This window comes from Callospermophilus lateralis, unplaced genomic scaffold, assembly GCF_048772815.1.
Source record: "Callospermophilus lateralis isolate mCalLat2 unplaced genomic scaffold, mCalLat2.hap1 Scaffold_91, whole genome shotgun sequence".
In the NCBI taxonomy this organism is placed as follows: Eukaryota; Metazoa; Chordata; class Mammalia; order Rodentia; family Sciuridae; genus Callospermophilus; species Callospermophilus lateralis.
The window spans coordinates 1,119,978-1,133,365 of record NW_027517238.1 but is presented as its reverse complement, the minus strand read 5'-3'; the positions used below and the strand labels follow the sequence as shown (position 1 = coordinate 1,133,365).

The following is a 13,388-nucleotide window of genomic DNA, read 5'->3' as shown; positions in this document are numbered from 1 at the left end:
AGAAGAGAGCATTAAAAGGCAAAGGCTGGAAGAACAAAGGGGAAAATATTTACAAATTAAACTAAGACTACTAGGGAACTGTGTGGTAAGTTTGCCAGGCAGAAAATCAAAGCCAATCTTTCTTTGAAGCTGGTTTAGTTCTTGGTGATGATATTACTTCTGGCTTTACTGTGCTCAGTGTAATGATAAGAATAATAGCAGTAATAAAATATCCAGAATAAAAGATTAACACTACTAAATTTTACCTTGCATAGTAACACTGTTAAAAGATATTAAACAAAGAAAAAAAACAAATAGATTGTACCCTAATGTGTCAAATAATTATATATTTGATATTTAGTTTTCAGAACATATTTTCACTATCATTGTTAAGTGAGCAAACATGTTTTTACACCAAACGAAGATGACTCAACAGGATATTTCCACAACTGGCATGATTCAAGTTTGTTGTTTACTCCATGAACATGGACCAGTTTCATGTTTTCAAAACAATTCTGTCTTTCGACAACTCTCACAGAATCAATTAGATCCATCTTCATCTTGGAAGCAGGCACTACTCATTAGAAGAAAGACTAGGGTGTGACTTTAAAATAAAGTGGCATTGCCCTGACTCCTATGACATAAACAATGAAACTTGAAAGCCCACTTGTGCAGGATAATTTCTCTGAAATGTATCTTTCTTTTCCTTCTCATACCAGGATCATTAATTTGACAATTTTCCTGGGTTTGAAACTGTCCCTTTACCTAAGGATGTGTTCTACTTATGTAATCTTTAAATTTTTCTGCGTGAAAGGGTTTTGAAGTGCTGCATTAGAAGGACAACTTTTGTTAATGTTTTTTGTATCATCATGTAATTCAACAATTAAAAAATTGAATGTGATTTTGACATATGCAATTGGACTGTTACCCCAATTCTCTTTTATTAAACTGTATAGAGTTTTAATCAGTGTTTTTTTTCAATGTTTTCATTATTTTTTGTTACAATCTTCAGTATTTCTTTAATAGCTTTACACATTTATTAAAAAAACTATAATTTTGTTTGCAAGGCATTTTCTACTCATTCTCTTTAGATTAACTGGAACTGAAACATGTTGCAATGTTGACATGCAGAAAAACAGCCTGAGCCCCATGAGTAAACTGGCCAGTACTTGACCTGAAAAGTAAGGTATGCTCATTACTATAATTTTTCTCCCTTTTTGTGAGACAGATGTGCTTCTTTTAGAGTTCTGTCCTTATCACAGATGTGCTATAGAAAATAAAGAATCTGTTGTGATCTGAGTGGCCATGCTCCCCTTGTATATATATTGATGTTGTAACCTGCAATGTAATGGTATTACAGGTCAGCATTTTGTGGAGTATTTAGGTTCAGAGGTGAAACCCTTATGGATGGTATTAGGGACCTTTGCATTTCTATAAATTATGGGCATTCAGAGTCATCCTGCATAAGGCACAGAAAGAAGAAAAGAAGTATAAAGAAAGTTTCTGTCTACTTAGAGAACAGGTATGAAATCACCAACAAGTGTTGTAGAAGGTAGATGGTAAAACCATTCTGTTGAAGTTCAGAGAGAAATAAAGAACCTACTAGGAACTGGAGGAAAGGCAATATTTATTATCAAAGATCAAAGAACTTGGGGAAGTGTGTTCACAGTCTAGCATTTTGTGGAACATAGAACTTTCAAGGTGTGAAACTTACTATTTAGCTGAGTTTTCTACACAAAATGTTGGAGAAGAAACTTGGTTCATTCTAATTACTTACAGCAAAACGTGGAGGGAGATTAACTAAAGATGGAATGGTTAAGCCAGTGGAAATCATAATCTTAAAATGTGGAAATAGCTCATCCATACTGTAAAACATGAGAAAGTGTGTTTAGAAGAGCACAGTAGGGGTTGGCAGACTACTAATTTGATAAAGGGATTCCTGTGGGTGTGAGCAACAGACTCTAACCACCATAACAACAAAAGCCAGGAGTAAAGATGTCATCACAGCAGCAGCAGCTCTGCCAAAAAGAACTGAAGAAACCAGTGAGAAAAACAAAAGAAGGCTCGCAGACTTCCAAAGCCCTACAGTACCTTCAACTGAGAACATGTGCTTTCCTTAGTTCAAAAGAAGGACTCCAACATAATCTAACCTCCCTAGGGCTAGGGTCATGGCTGCCTTCCCAGTGATTTCACAGTGCAAGATCAATGCCTGTAGAGCCAAAGGGTGAGGATGCCAAATAGAGGGCTGGGAGGCCACCTTCCTACATGGGTAGGGCCAACATAGAGAGCAACAGCATGTGTAGAGTCCTGCTCAGGAGTAGGGGTGATGTTAGCACCCTGATGAGTGCAAAAGCCTGGAGCTCTGCCCCAGTGGTCCAGGAGGGCAGAGGACTGACCGAGAGAAGGTTTATTCTTAAATCTTAGGGCTGAAGGGAGTCTGGCCTGCTGCAGTACACATTCACATAGGACTTGTCATCACTTTTGCATTGCCTGCTTTTCCCTTTTTGAATGGTGATGTCTGACTTAGGTCACAGAATTGTATTTTGGGAATACATAACTTGTTTGGTTTCATTGGTTCATAGCTGGAGGGAATTTTTGCCTCAGCATGAATCTTACCTTGAATCTCAACCATATTTGGTTTAGATATTATTTAGCTAGACTTTGTACTTTAGACTCAAATGATTATGTTGGAATAATTTGAGACTTTGGGAGCTCTGGGGAAGGAATGAACACATTTTGAAGGTGAGGACAAGAATCTTGATAGGTCAGAATGGAATGTTAAGGACATAGTGCTTGTGAACATCTCACCCCCTTAAGTCATGATACAAAATCTGAATCTCCAATATGATGGTATTAAGAGATGGTGGTGATTAAGCTGTGTGAGTGGGGCCCACATGCTCCTAAACAGTGGACCACAGAGAACTTTCTGTCTCTTTCTGCCTCATGACCACTGAAGAAGATGACCACCATCTTCTAAATATTCACCAGATACCAGACTTGCTGGCACATGGATTTTGAAAGTTACGGCCTCCAGAAATCTGGGAAATAAATGTTTATTGTTTAATTCACCCAGTCTGTGGTAATCTAAGACTACAGCCTAGACTGACTGAGCACCCCATGGGATAGATTCAGATGAATACAATAAAAAAATACATGCTTTCAAACCACTTCTTCAGATTGTGCTATCTACAGTGATGTGCTTTCTACCACTGAATACATGACACAATTTTTTGGTATTTACTTACCACATGTCATAAAATCTTAAGAGATATGTTTATTCCTCTCTGTATCAATAGAGTATTTTTGTTTTAAAAGACTACATAATGTTTTCTTAATTTGGTCCAGAATAGCTTTTATTGCTGTTCTTTATTGGTTCTCAAGAGTTGAAGATGTGTAAGGTCAGTTAGCAAACAACAGAATATGGGAGAAAGTCTCAATCCTATTGCAGGATCAATGTAAGGAAAGGAAATTTTATCATCCATCCACAGTGCTATTGTAAGTTATAGCTTTATGGGAGGGAGGGAAAGAGGAAGAGAGGAAGAGAAGGAGAGAGAGAGAGAGAGAGAGAGAGAGAGAGAGAGAGAGAGAGATTGATTGATTAGTGAGGAGGTATTGATAGGAAAGAGCTCTGTGCAAAGTCTGGGTTCGGGTCAGTTAGCAAACAACAGAATATGGAAGGAAGTCTCAATCCTATTGCAGGATCAATGTAAGGAAAAGGGGATTTTATTATCCCTCCACAGTGCTATTGTAAGTTATAGCTTTATGGGAGGGAGGGAAAGAGGAAGGGAGGGAGAGGGAGAGAGAGATTAGTGAGGAGGTATCCATAGAAAAGAGCTCCATGCAAAGTCTGAGTTCTGGGCAATTCCTTAATTCATCTTACTCTTGGACTGACTAAATGTGTTTTCATTGTCTCAATCTCACATTCAGAATGAAAAGTCATTACAATAAGAAAAAAAATTGCTTTCAAATAGCAAATGACAAAACCATCCATTTTTAAACACTAACTTTGGGGACAGAAATTTTAAAATAATTATAACATGGCTGCTACATTCTAGGCACTGTGAAAGTGTCTTAAATTAACTAATTTGGAAAATCATTCTTTGAACTTCATTTATTAAATCTTTCATAGATTAAAAATTGAGATTTGTTAGTTTGTGTGACATATCCAATAGCTTATCTGTGGTAAATGTTGCAAGGAGGACTGATACAGATGTTTTGTCCAAATCCTACAGCACTTCCTCTATTCTTATATATAATTTATAGCATCGTATTCTATATGTGAATCATGATGCACTTTTGGTCAGAAAATTGTTATTTGTTAGTTTTTGTTTTGTTTTCAAGACACATAAAAAGAAAATATTTCTTATTCTTACCTAACAGCACTACTGCCCACATCCAGGTCTTGTGCAGTTACAGCGACAATTATGGTCCTGACAGGGGTGTCTTCATAAACTTCCATGGTGTAAAGTGGCTTGCTAAATACAGGAGGCTCATCTACATCCAGAACACTGATCTTCACTGTAGCAGTGTCTTTGAAAGGGCCAGCAGAGTGAAACCGGTGGTCAAGGTGAAGGTTGGAGGCCTCTACTTTAAAAGTATATGCCTTCTTCGTTTCAAAATATAAAGGCTGTAGTGAGGACAAATCCAAATTGAAGTGTTACATTTTTTATAGAATGTGGCATAAACCATGAGCATCATTTCAGAGCAATGCAAGTTGGTATTAATTATACTGGTTTTGAAATGTCTCACTTTTATAATTAGTGTGTAAGTAAAGCACAAGGTCAAACTTTCTGGGTAACTCATAAACATAATCTTTTGCACATATTAAATTTACATAATGTACTTATGAGCATACATACTAGATAGGGGTTACACATTTTATAAAAGCAGTTTGAAATCAGTTAATAGTTTAAGGAAAGCACTTCTCACATCTTATCCAATACTGACATCTAGTGGAAGCAAGCAGTGATAAAGAAATGGAACAAAAATGGAATTGTATAATTGAAAATTTCTAGATTCCATTTGTAAATTTGGCATAACAGCACATTTTTAAGTTCATTTTTCCTATTGTGACATTAGTATCATTTTCTTTTAAATAATTATGAATTAATAAGTCGTTTTATTAGAAAACATTTGTATCAAGATTCAAAATCACACACAATGGTAATTATGAAGAGTGTTGGTCTTTTGTGTTCTCAGAACTCCATATAAATACTGGTTCTCCCATGCATTGTCAGTAAGTATCACCAAGAATTCAGGCTTCCAACATATATGAACAAATTAAAGAAGGCATTGGAACAAACATACAAGTCATTTTCCAGATTTTCAGTAATGCTCAATTTTAACTTGCTACTATTTACATTCACCCTCACTGTAAATGTTAGTTTTATTATGAAAGTAACTGAAAATGCTATATTCCAGAAATATGGTGCTACTATGTTGCTTTGTTAAGTGATAAGCTTAAGTGTAATGACTCAGACTTCTAATCTCCAAGGAAAAACTAAGACAACACAAATTTAACATTAACAGTGAATACGGGGACCCTTAAGTTTCTGTTTGCTAAAGCAGTTCCCTATAGTGTGACCACAATGATTTGCTAATTGCCTTATCAGCATCTGTTCCTTTATCTAGCACACCAGAGGAAACTAAAGGAGGTTTATTTTCACTTTTAAAGACATGAGTATTATTTTATGTATTTCTTCTGAGAAAAAGAGAAAAAAATCACTTATGTATTTAAAAACTCTCACAATTCAATGAAATCTGCTATGGTAAAATCAGTTATAAGTCTTGTATATGCATCAAGTAAGTCTCCACACAATATTTTTAATGCATGAGACCATACATTTATTCCCCTTTAATTATTCCCTTCATTTTATCAAGTTCATTATATTCTTATTCCTATTTTTATCTTTGTTCTATGCAAATAATTGATTTGACTTTCTGATAATTTAGTCATACCTGTTAACATATAACATTGATTTCTTTCAGTTTTTATTACTTTCCTGTTAGAAATGTTTATTTCTCTTAAAACAAATAGAAATAAAATTGATAATATGGCCACTGGTCCCATGATTAGAAATGAAATATCTAAGAAAGCATAGATAGAGGATAATTCCATGATGATATTTTGACCCATCTCAAGCTTGACTCTCATGCTTTGAGAAAGGAATCAGACTCAGGAAAATACAGCTAATTTCCAGAAAAATATGTCAAAATGTTATTTAAAACAAAAAGAAGAAATCAGTACAAATAGTGAGAATGAACAGTTTCGAATAAATAAGACCAAAACAAGACAGGACACATATTTTAAATATTAAGGACTATAATGGTGAATATAAGTTAGGATTATTATGTAAGTTTCTGAGTAGTGAATTAGTAATAATTTAAATTCTTTACAACAATAACTTTCGTTTGTAAAAAGGAAGAAACAAATAACAAATTAAAACTTTCACCACTGAATTAGTTAAAATATAAAAGGTTCTGGCAAAGCAAGAGGTATCCCCTTGGAAAAACAGAAAGGTACAAAGGTAAATAAGATTTTTTTTTCTCTCAGCATTCAATAAATTATAGAATAAAGGCATGTTGTCTAATGGAGAAGTTTGAAGAAGCAATAAATTTCATTTAAAACACCATAGTAGTTGTCTGAAAAAAAGAGAAAAAAAAGTAAATTGAAAGAGTTCACTGGCTAATTCAAATTAAAGAAAATACAAAGTTCTTCTTGCATGTAAAAAAATAAGTGCTCCATAAATGTTAAACAATGTATTTTCCTGACAGTGAACCCTAACATCTATCTTAGAGCAATCTAATTTTAACAACTTTGGAGTCCTTGATTTCAAAGCAAACTGAGTTGCCCCAGCTCAGACTTATTCTCTTTTGGGCACCAAATCCACGGCTATCCTAAAATGTAGGCATTCTTACCAACTGTTTCCCATCTCTAATTTTCCTCTAGATGTTGAAATGCCTCTGACTATCTGTACTAATGTGTATATTTGTATATATAGCTTATATATTGTATATATGGTTTTATTTTCCCTCTTAATAATACATTACATCTGTCTGGATGAACTTGACTCTTTACTGGTAAACCGATTTCAAGCCAGAGACAGAAAGAGACTTCTGAAACATTTTTCGCTTTTTTAATTTTACTTTTATTTTTAGGAGATAAGACATGATGTATGTTTTTAAAGAAGTCCTGGCCTATCACAACAGGTAAGAATTTGGCAGTGAGGGAAATAGAGAGTGAGATGAAAGAAGCTTTTTGTACATTTAGATTTTTTTTTTGCAACCAAAACGTTATTTCCTACGAAGATCAAAGAACAGGAGAAAATTGTAAGAGAAATGCCACAATTATATTCTATGTGGACTTCTTCACGACTCTGACCCTTAGGCAAATTCACAAAATGGTGTAACTCTGAAAGAGCAAAGAATCACCAATCATCTCTACTTGCCTGTACTCACCCATCTGACAGACCAAAGCCATATTTGGAGGGAGATTTTGTAATCGACAAAAATTCTAACATTTGATATAATTATAGAACAGAAAAGATTTTTTTTGGTAATTGCTAGAAAATTGGTTCTATTTTTGATGGGATTAAATAAATTTGAAATATTTATTTTTTACACAGTACTTTGAGAATTTTATGACATTGCTCTGGGCATATTTAATTCAGTGAGCCTTTCTAGAAGAATAAGAAAAAGACTGACTAAAGAGAGTTTAACTGAGCAACTTCTTTGGATTTTTCTGTAACAAAAGATTAGTAAGATCAGAACTTTTGAAAAACAATTCACAATATAGGAAATTGTGCTACATAAGACCGTGACTATGGTGAATTGGAGAATGGCATATTTAGTTTCTCTCTGGAATACAAAGTGAGAGAAGGGTCAAATTTTCACCTTTTACTTCTTTTTGTTACATTGCTTTATTTACTCTTTGCTGAAGTCCAGATAATTAAATATACATAAAATGTTCAGTGACAAATAATTTTTGTTTCACTTAAAAGGAGGATAAGCTATTTTTAATATTAAATATCAGAATAACCCCCTGGGCTCTTTTAGGCCTCCTGTTGTTTCCAGATAATGTTGAGTGGAAACAGGTACCTATAATTACAGATACATGAGAACTGGAAAAAAACAGCTGTGGCAGACAGAATTCTGAGATGCTCCCTATTTTTGTCCCCATTGCCCCCAACCATTTTATGTAATAATTCTGCTCCTTAGAGTGAGGGACTTGTGAATTAAATGGCATATTACTCTTGTCAACTTGTTCAGTTCTGTGGAAAAAATAATATGAATATAGAACTAAGGCCCTTAATCATTTGACATTGACTGAAGACACATTCTGGTGATGTCTGACCTAGCAAATGGTGCAAATGATTCTGGCTGGACTTTTTTTTTTTCTCGGTGGTGCTGGGGATTGAACCCACGGCCATGTACATGCAAGGCAAGCACTCTACCAACTGAGCTATATCCCCAGCAGCTCTGGCTGGTCTTGAGCAAGTGAACATGTGAGCACAGGAGCCAGTGTGGCAAGTGCCTAAATGATACCTATGAGGATTGAGACATGATCTCAGCCAGGAATTAACAAAACAATCATAAAACCTCAGCAAAGTTAATTCTGCAGGCAACCAGTTAGCTTGGTAAAGAGTTCCAACCTTGTATCAGATTTCAACCTCAACCCACACCTTCAATTCAGCCTGAAAAGCCGACAGTGAAGGACCAGGGATGTGGCTTAGCCGTCTTCCCATCTATAATGTTATTGCAGCAGTTTTCATGATGAGCATCTATCAGTTTTACCAACAAAGTGAAGGGAACACTCCAAAAATGAACAAAAAACAATGTATCCTTGGCATTAAGGCTGTACTCAATCACTTTGTAGGTCTTCACAGTCAAGAGAATAGAAAACTGTGAAGGGACACAAATGAGCGAGGAGTGTAATGTTTTACAAAATGTACTAGTCCCTTTCAAGATAAGGAGTTAGAAAACAGATTTAAATCAGACTGAACCATGATGAAAATACATTAGAAAAACACTCTTCCAAAGCAAGTTTATATACCAGCTGAACAATAAAGATAAGATGTTCAGAACACATATTATTTTGAAAGAAAGTCAAGTTTTCCATGAGTTAATTTTATGATCAATAAAGTCAATTCCTCTCTGAGAGAAGAGATGGGAAAGCTTATATATATATAATCTCCATTGAAGAAGGAATTAAATTCAATATTTCACTAAAAATAATCAAAGATTTGATGAATAATTGATGTTCTTGTACCACATGAGAAAGTCCCTATAGTGAAGAAGCATGCAACAAAATAAAATGTGGATATTTTAAATATAGGCTTTACTTTTGACAGTGTTCACAGTATTTCTTATACAGTTAAAAATTATATAACTATAAATAAAAAATTGCCATTTTATTTAAAGAATAAAATAAACACTACATCCAACTTATCTCTAAAAATATTACAACAGAACTACTTATTTAAAATGGATTTAGTTTTTCTTTGCAAAGTTATTGCATTCCAGTCTTTTGTAATACTGAAAATATTTTGACGGTCATTTAGCAAGTACCTGAAAGACCATGGACATTAGTTCAATGTCTGTTTTTTAGTGACAATAATTTCTGGAACAAATCTAGTAACAAAGACAAAATAAATCAAAACAAAGGCAATAATGTCAGGGCTTCTTGCTACACATTGTCAATAATAATTTTCATAAAATGACAAAAGGTTTCATCAAGTATTATAAATGCTTAAGTGAAATATATGAGTCACATACATGTACAGTATAAATCATTCCTATCTGGAGAGGCCAGTTATTTTTTTTTTTGTCACATATCATTATTCATTGCAATGAAAGTATATGCTTTTCAAAATACACCATAGTTGAAAATAAGCCATGTGATTTTGAAAAATGTATCCTTCTTCCATGCACTTCAAATTTCCCATTAATGAAATCAATAAAACACTGCTTTTCTTATATACTTTGCAAAATATTTTGAACTTTATATAGTACGTAAGTGAACATGAAATGTTTTTTGTCTTATCCAACAAAACATTAATACCCTATATATTTTAGAGATTTTCTTTAACAAACAGGACAAAACATAAACACGATAAAGGACTTCAAATAAGAAAAATCAGATATGTCATAAATGAGTGTCATAAGTACAACAAGTGCTGTTGCAGAAATGCTGAAATTTTGTAAAATAAAGTAAGAGACAACCAGTTTGGGAAGGAGGGCTCAAAAAAACCGTTGATGATAAGCAAGGGAGATAATACTAAGTAACAGGAAAGTATTGAAATTCCTGTGAGCAAGAGACTTCCATGAGAATGTGGAACAGCTCAACAACTCAGGTAGACACCTGCAGTGAATTTGGTGTGGGTGAAAAGGAGCTTGTACATGTGTGTGACAGTGTGTACAGAGGCTGGTAAAAGAAAATATGCAGCCTGCTATTGACCTTTCCAGCAATGGGGACCAGATAAAAGTCTAAGTAAGATAATCAGATGTAGTTCCCACCCTTCATTCACAGGATGAAAGAGTTCCTGAAGGAAGATAAGGGGTGAAGCTGGCAAATACTTAGCAGTGTTGGATGGGAGTATTAAAGAAGGATATAAGCCACAACATTAATTTCTGCTCAGAAGAAATCACTGGCTAAGCTCTTGCCCTGTTTTTGGAAAACAAAGGTCTAAGGGAATGGTAGAAACCTAAGAAGCATTCTGGACTTTTTGTTAAAAAAAAACTAGAAAGGACAAAAATAAGACAGGTCACATGTTTATTGGAGAAAAAGAAGGAATATGGCTTTATACATTTTGAGGTTGAAAAAAGCATTAAGAAATATTCAAATAGAAAAATCTGCAAAGCAGTAGAAAAATTGGCCTTGGTTTTGTTAATTCGGGGTTAATTTAGAGTTGAATCTATTAAGAAAAGTTGGGCAAGGTATTTAAAGAATATAAACAAGGTTTAGAAATTAAAAAAAAAAAAAAACAAGAGAAAGACAAATATTTGGAAAAAAAACAGGAACATAATATTTGTAGAAACAACATAAGGAGTACCCCTTTCTCTGAAATTAGGAATGTCAGAGTTACTAAAAATAGAATTTTTAAATTTTATTAATTTTTTGAGCATATAAATTAGTCTACAATTTATTTTCATTTTATTCCTAAGAGATATTCTAAAATTTACCACATGATGGTGCTGTTACCAAGTCATATAGTGTGAAAATAATTCTCAGTCATATAAAATGATAAAATTAATGAGTTTTACTGATTCATGAGTAAATATAAAATATAGATTCCCAATGGAACCAATTGAGGCCACAGCCTATTTATAAAAGCGTTCTGTTGAAAAGTCAAATATTTCATCTCCTATTTAAAAATCCTTCTACTTTACATTTAATGTGATCTTTAGTTATGTAAATTCAAAATAAAAATATGCTAAGATAACATCAAACTGGTTAAACTTTTTAATTTCAAAAAATGTTTTACTTATTTTATAGTAAATAGGCCACTACTTCATCATTCTTCATTTTAAACAGATGCCACCACTACTTTGTAGTTCTTAACAGACATTTTTATAGAGATGGTACAGGACTCTTTCTGAAATTCTGCAGGATATTAAACTGTTCTTTGTATAACTGAAGTATTCACTCTACTGTTTTAATTACCTAAGTTTTCATTCAGCAACAAGCAAACCAAAGTGTTTCTCAATATATTTATCCATTTAGAGTTTTTTAACTAATGTAAATTCCTCTTCATTTTTATATTCAATAAGTATATATTTTATTTTTATTTTTCTCATAGGGAGTAATTACTAAGATATAGTTTATTTGTCTTTTAAATATAAGAATTTTTTTGAATTTAAAACAGCTGATTTTCTAATTGCAAATATATCCCAGCTCCTAGATTTTAAGATGTGATTGAAACTTTCAGTAGCATTATTCTAGTTTTTCTAGTGTTGGTATTGCTATATTATTCAAAAACACATAAGAGAATTTTAATTTGTGTATACTTTGTTCAGTGTAACATGCAAGAGTAGAGTAAGAGTTGGTTTGGGTTTTTACCAGTATTGTGTGCTTTGGAGAGATTTACAAATTTTCCTAATTTTACTCTGAATTCAACGTAATACAGTGAAATGACACCTTTCTTCATTCTCCTCAGCTTATATAAACCTGAGTTTCATTTTTATATATCCTCACCCTACAGAGGAAAAGGAGAGAAGTATACAGTAAAATAAAACTAAATAAAAGATTTTGAAGATAAAACAACATTGAAAATATGTGCTTCAGAACATTGAGCATTTGAATGTATTTTAAGTGGGTTAAAAAAAGAGAAGCTCTGTTAAATTGAAGAATATATTATTTCATTCCTCTACTGCTGCTTAAAAGTTTGTCAGCCAAAAATTTAAAATAACTCATCTTTAAAATACAGCTATGTATTCATATGTAGGATATATATTTATGGATTTCCTAAAAGTATTTAGTATACTTAAAAATATGATTTATGTAGGAACTGTAAAAAAATAATTTTAAGATCATATGGAAAATTAAAATACTACTGTTGATGTTTACATTCATATTTATTTTTGCTCATTTCATTCTTCAAAGACCAATAATAAGTGCAAGATAAAGTTTTCTGAGAACCTACTTCATGTAATGCTTGAATAGTCTTATTACATGAGCTTTAACCAAAAGGATTCTGTATTTTAAATACAGCTGCCATTTTAATTTATTTTGAGTTTTCCATGCACTTTATTCAGCTGAATATTTTTCCATTATTCCTTTTTCATAAAATCATACCACCATGTTTGAGATATATATATATATATATATATATATATATATATATATATATATATATATATATGTGTGTGTGTGTGTGTGTGTCTGTGTGTGTGTGTCTGTGTGTATGTACATAAGCACATTTCATGCAATCCAACACGTAGATAGATGTTAGATATTTCAAAAATTGTGTTGCAAAACTTACTTCTTAGATTTAATAGATGTAGTCTATAGATTGCATTTTTTTCAACAGAATAGGTTACTAGGTAGAGATTGCCCCTGGTGGATCCTTATTTAGAGATCACAGCAAGTTAAAACATTGAAAGTGACTCCAAGTATTCTGTCAGGCTTTGTAAGTACTGAATTGTTTGGTGTAATTTTCTACATGATAAAAATAGTTATAACAATATGTTTTGACTGTTTCTTTAAATTTAGCCAGAATCACCAATTCTCGCAGTCTTTACTTCTATGAGCATCTCAATCTGTTTCTTGGATTAATTTCAGTGATCTTTTCACTGGGCTTTTCTCAGCCTTACTTAAGTAAGTCTTACTTGCTTAAGTCTGATTTTCCTCAAAGCATACAGAGTAAACTGACTCTATTAGAACAGAGGTGATTTACATATAACTCCCCTCA

The 13,388-nt window shown here is 33.1% G+C and overlaps 1 pseudogene; it reads right to left on the bottom strand.

The window, feature by feature from the left end:
* The window catches only part of LOC143641232 (cadherin-12-like), a 92,869-nt pseudogene that overhangs the window by 44,826 nt on the left and 34,655 nt on the right, over positions 1-13,388 (bottom strand).